This window comes from Lolium rigidum, chromosome 4 (assembly GCF_022539505.1).
Source record: "Lolium rigidum isolate FL_2022 chromosome 4, APGP_CSIRO_Lrig_0.1, whole genome shotgun sequence".
NCBI lineage: Eukaryota > Viridiplantae > Streptophyta > Magnoliopsida > Poales > Poaceae > Lolium > Lolium rigidum.
In genome coordinates, this window is record NC_061511.1 from 253,604,719 (window position 1) to 253,610,989 (window position 6,271).

Below are 6,271 nucleotides of genomic sequence, written 5' to 3' on the forward strand. Positions count from 1 at the left end.
CCCTTCTTCTCGCCTCTCGGTGGCCGAGGGTGGAGGGTTGGCTTTCGGCTGCAGCGGTGCCCAGGCGTGTGCGGTGTCTTCGGACTACGCGAGCTGCTTGGTGTCTCTGGCGGCAACCCTGGCCAGCCTAGGATGGTCGTCGGCGTGGGGGCCCGACCTAAATAAAGGCGGCGGTCCTAGGTCTCTCTTGAGCGAAGATGAAGACATACCGAAGGCCTGCCCTTCATGATCTGGACGGAGTGTTGAGTTCCGGAAGGCACCGCCGACAAATGTAACAGTGCTTCTATTGCCTGGAGTTTGCTGGATCGGTGGTATTCGGTCGTGCGCGCCCATGCTTTTATTCTGACCGTTTGGTTTTGGAGGGTGCTGCGCGAAGCTCTTTTCTGTGTTGATACCAAGTGACAGCTGATCCATGGTGAAGTCAGAAGAAGAGAATATCATGAAGGCCGGATTTGGAGGACTAGCTAATGAAGGTTCAAGTCTTTGCGCTGTTGAGGGGCTTGCTTGGTGTTCCGGACTTTGCAACAGTGGTATGAAAGTGGGGACGGTAGCACATGTGAAGTTCGGAGTCTTACCTTTCAAGGTGAAAACCCAAGGTCTGGCCTTAAGTGGTTGTGCCTGGCAATGTCCTTGTTGAAGGCATTGTTTTGAGAGCGGAGACTGTCTTCAGGGTGAAAACCTAAGATCTTTGATCGGACAACAACGACGCTGATGCATTATTCCCTTCTTGGAGGCGTTGCTTATGAAGAGTCTGAATTTCAGGTGTTATCTTGGTGGATGTATTACTGTTGCTAGGGCTGGGATACTGTAGCGGGACTTTTATTTCTTAGTTTTCTTTTTCTCTTTTTTAGCTGTGTGCACCCGTAATGTTATTAAGACATTGCGTTGTTGCAGAGGCTGGGTGTAATTGGTATCTTCTGATATTAATCTATTCCCTTTATCGAAAAATCGCCTTTTTGTTAACTTTGTTCACTGTCGCTGAAAATGTAATAAAGCTACCTATACTATTGCTGATTATGTTATAGAATGAGCTCTAAGAGCTTGTGGTGACCCTGCATACCACTGCATGTTGTAGTATGCTAGTCGTTGATGTAACATTCATGAAGTACCAATCCGCAAATATTACATCCCTCAGAGTAGTACAGCAGAACATAGCAGGTACATAACTCATTCATTTATTATTACAAACCATACATACATATCATCTCGGAGTTCCTCTTGGGTCCTAAGAGGAATACTCCTGGGTTCGAGGTGAACCCAGCTTAGCTTACAATATATATGTTTTAGTAAGTTGTACATTTATTCTCATCGAGCAGTTAAGTACGAAGTGTTCGTACTGCTCGGCTACTACTACTATCAGATTAGTCTACGCTTGTTCTCCTCCGGAACCCTCCCCGGTTCCGTAGAGGATGAGGTAATCCACTCCTTCTACACCTCCGGAGAGGTCTGGCTCTTCATAGCAGATTTGTTCTGCTCCTTCCTGGTTGTCTCTGTCCTCCTCAAGATGATTCAGGCAATCTAAGCAGGGAATTTAAGAGTGGTATGAGTACGAGCATACTCAACAAGTTCATGATAGAAAAGAGGTGTTTAATGCACTAGCTACGATATCAGACCAGAAAGTCTAATACCAATGCAGGTTTTGATAATCATTTCTTCAAGAGGTTGCTTTTATTTAGAAGAACTATGTCCATCAGCCTTCACCGGTTTACTAGAACTTCATGGAGTTCCTTTACGGCAGCGTTCGCAGTTACAAACCCAGAACAGGGAGTGACATGTCACGATTCATTACACTCTGCAGAGGTGTGTTGCTTTACCCATAAGAGATCCTTGGTGCCAACCGGGCAGCTTTCCCGTCCACACTTCCTTTGGTGTGAGACCCGGTATAAGGTCTTAGCCAATCATATTCCTCCGCTACCTCGCACATCCACCCTTTGTTGTAATCCCCAACCCTGGGTCCACGCCGGTGTAAATTACCAATTAAGGATGGCCCCCGACCACGACGACAGTTTTGGGCTAACTACCATAAACTCCTTCACCGGTAGATGCAACCCATCATAGACCGCATTACCGTGGGGAATTAGAATGGGATCCCCACCCCACCGCTTGTCCCTCGAGATCAAGTGTCTATGGTAAGCGCATCCGTTGATGTACGAGAGGTGGAAATACAATTGACTACTCCGTCCCACTCCAGATCTTATGGTTAACACGAGTTTTACGGCACAAGAATCACTGGACGACATTTGTTGTTTAATCCTAGATGGATATAAACCCATTGCAATGGAACCTCCACCATGTCAACACATTCCATGGTTCCATTGCCAACCACATAGTCATATTCATAGTTATGAAAATAGTACTTTTGCTTTTCATGCAAGAGTGATAAGTATAGTACTTTGCAAGTAATTTGGTAAAAATACTCAAATGACATGAGCAAGCGATGAACTTGCCTGAATACTGCAAAGTGTTGCAGTTCGATGGTGTGGACTGACCCTTGTCCTCTGTTGCTGAAAAATAGCATCATTGTCCGATAAGGGCAATGGTTAAAGAGGCAATTATGCATGATTTCATGTAAGAGGTAATTACTAAGAACAATTTAGGGATACTCTATTTAGAGTAAAATACTACCTTGAAATATTGTCAAGGTGTTTTTAAAGTCCAAAAGTATTTATGGACTTATTTTTATCATTAAAAATACAAGGTTTAATTTTTAATAATTAATTCCTTGCATTTAAATGTGACTCATTTTTAATTGTCTCAAAAATTCCATTTTATATTTTATTATGATAGAGAATTTTATTCTAAGTGGTTTACATATTTTTACTTATTTTTTAGATTTATATTTATTTTATAAAATTATGTGAAAGTTTTTAATTAAATGGATATTTATGAAATGTCCAAAATGCCCTCGGGCCCACCTGTCAGGGTAAACCCGAGTGGGTTGGGCTCAACCCCTTCGGCCTGGTCCGGCCCACTCGGTCGCCCACACTTCTTCTCCTGTCCGCGTCGTTTCGTCGAACCCTAATTCCCCCCGAGCTCTGGCGACACGCGGTCACCGCCGCCGTCGCCGAATTATCCAGGCCGCCTCCGGCCATCGCCGGTGATGAGATGGGTCGCGGATGAACCGCCGCTCGACAGCGCACCCATCTGTCCGCGTCGATCTGTGGTTTATTGCTGTCTCCGCTCGCCCCCAACTCATCTACAACGCGGATCACACGGGTCCGCGGCGATTCACCACCCCTGGCGTTCCTGGTGCTATGGCGCCGCCGTGAGCTCCGTGTGGTGATGCGGGGCGCGGTAGCCTGGCCTGGCTTGGCTTGGCTTGGCGCCGCCGTGGCCGCCATGGCGGTGCTTCCCCGATTGCTCGCCTGTAAGTGCTTCACCTCCATCTCTATCTCTCATTTGTTCCTCCTCCTTATTCTAGCTCGAGCAGCGGCTGCTCCTCCTCATGGAGTTGCCCTGCTGTGCTGCTGCGATTGCTACTGCTGGCTGCTGCTGTTGTTCTTGCTGCTGCTTTGTGCCTATGGTCGCCGCTCGCTCCGAGCTTGCCATGCCCTGCCTAGTGGTCATGCTCATGCTGTTATATGCTTGTTGTGCATGATTCTGTGCAATTTCTATATGCCATGAGCTTGCTTATGCTTGTATTACTTGCTTGCAGCTACTCCTATACCTCTGTTCTTGTTACTGCTGCTGCTAGACTATCAAGTGTATTCATATTCTTTGCCCTGACTTGATTATTGTGAGCAATATCTTGCTTATGCAAGAACCAATGCCTCTGGGTGGTTATTCATTGAACTGTGAGTCTGTGATACATGGTGATGCTTTGTGGTGCTTGGTTATGGCTAGATAGCTCCATCTCTTGATGGTGTGCTTCTGGATACAATTATAAATCATTTATTTGATTATCTATGATGCAATTATTTTTGATCTATGGTTGTTTAATTTATATGGTCTATGGTTGATGCTAGGCTTGGCTCTAGCATGCACTTGCATGCTCTGTCAAGCCCCGATGATCATCTGATCATCAGTTGCTTGGTGATTGACTGATGTTCCATGCTTGTGTCTCACTGATGCTTCTCCTCGTGTCTGTGTGACACACTGGTCTGTGCTGGTGCATGCTTTTACTTGCTCAAGCATCTGCTGATGCTTCCAGTGATCCTTTGGATCATGTGCAAGTGTCTGTGCATTGTTTGTTTATATATCTCATTTATCTGTGTAGCGTTGTTTAATTGAATGGATAAATAAGGTGAACTGCTTGTCAGTGATGATCCTATTGCTTGATATATTGGAGCTAGAAGGATGCCAACCACTGGTTGGGAACCCTAGCTCACTTCTGAACCCTATTGGGTGATGATGTAGTGACTTGGTGTGTTGGTATGTGGGTTTGAGGTGGCCCTGATAGCTCCTTGATGCTGTCCAATGGTAGCTCCCCCTCTGTGGCTTTGATGTGGCTCTCACATGCTATCTGATTGACCCTTGATTGGATTTACAGTGGCTTTTGATGTTGACAACATGAATATGCACTATATTTTCTATCTGCCTGATGGTGTAGCTAGCTATTTGTGCTAGGTGATTTTGGGTTGACTAGATAGGATCCATCCTTGCTGGATTTCCTTGGTTATGTCACTGTGTTCACACAGCCAGTGTTCCCTTGGATAATTTCCTACTAGCCTCTCCCATGTTTGCTTGCACCAATTGGCTAGCAGCCAAGTGATGATACAAACAGGGTTTCTACCCAATTTTTTGCTTATGTGATTGATGCATATGCTTATTTATGAGCAAAATAAAGCTTGCTCATGATTCTCTGGTTATACCTCACTCCAGCTCCTAGACAAAGGTGTTGGTGTAGAGGATTTGCTTCTGGATGGTTTGTTTGCTTGCCCTGCTCCTCCTGGCTAGCTTGTGCTTGATCTACTCCATGGTGAGTTGATCAACAATGAGCAGTTCTTGGTGGAACTGTTTCTGGATGGTTTGCTAGTTATGTGTTCTTCTTGTTCTTGTGTTCTTACCCTGGTGAAGCTTCTGTCGATGGAGCTGCTAGGGTTTGCTGTGAAAAGTATTTATACTGCCTCTCTCTTCACTCCTTTGGTCGACAAAGCAAGGCCCGTGGCCGGGTTCTCCTCCCCGGCTGTGTGTGTGGAGAGCATGCAGCTCTCCTTGTGAGCTTCCTGTGTGCTCACAAGTTGGGACTTGGGTCCTGTCCTGGTTCCCTCGACAGACTTGAGATTATCTCTCAATTTCTGGTTTCTTTTGCTAACCTGCCAAGAGGCAATGCCACTTGGCATAATGGGTTTCTTTGTATTGTTGTTTTATTTTGCAGGAATCATCTGGATGATCAAGTATTGATCAAGAATCACTTGAAGAATTAACTTGTTTAGTTTAGAATTATGTAATTACTTGTAATTTTCCTTTTCTATCATTTATTCAATTTCTGTAATGTATTGTAATATTCATAATCCATTTGGCATATTGTAATTGACAATGTAAATTGTGTGATAATCAATAAAGCTCAAAGTTTCTCTAATGAGCTTTAAATATGTGTGATATTCTTTTATATGTTTGATTATCTATTTATTTAATGAATTTGAATTATGATATATTCAATTGATGTTTGAATTTTGAAATTCAAACATAACTTATTTGAATTCAATCATGCAACTTAAATTGAGATGCCATGTTTCCCTCTCTTCTCGAAAACCCTAATTGAGTTCATTGAGGCCCAAAGTTTATCGCACTCTCGAAACCCTAACCCTGTAAGGTGTCGAGAGAGAAACTTGTCCCCCTTCGATGCAGTTTTTCTTTAAAAGCGCGAAATTTTCCCCAGATTTTACGATGCAATGCACATACCTTTATAAATTCTACCCCTCGATCGTCACTAAACCTGGGACATTACAGAGCTCTAGCTATGTTTCTTTTATTCTCGATTTTGTATCGGAGTTAGTCGCCGGCGATTTAGTTGTGCGCTCTGATTAATGGAATCCACTTGTCAGTGTAATAGAAACATCTTCTACGGAGAATCACTTTGTCCTGATACAAGAGGGAAGGAAATATTACCGAGCATCATTCAGTTAGACATCATCTGTTCGAGAATACATGAAACCAGTTTCTCAAAAAAAAAAAAGTTTTTGCAGCGGCACCCACAGAAATCTCGGCTGAGCCAAAAATTCCCACAGTACACGTGAAAACTAAACACAAACATCAAGAAACGGGCGTAGCAAAGCAGGCAAGGTTTATCTACTAGTTTTATTTCATATCATGCCAGCATCAAAACAGA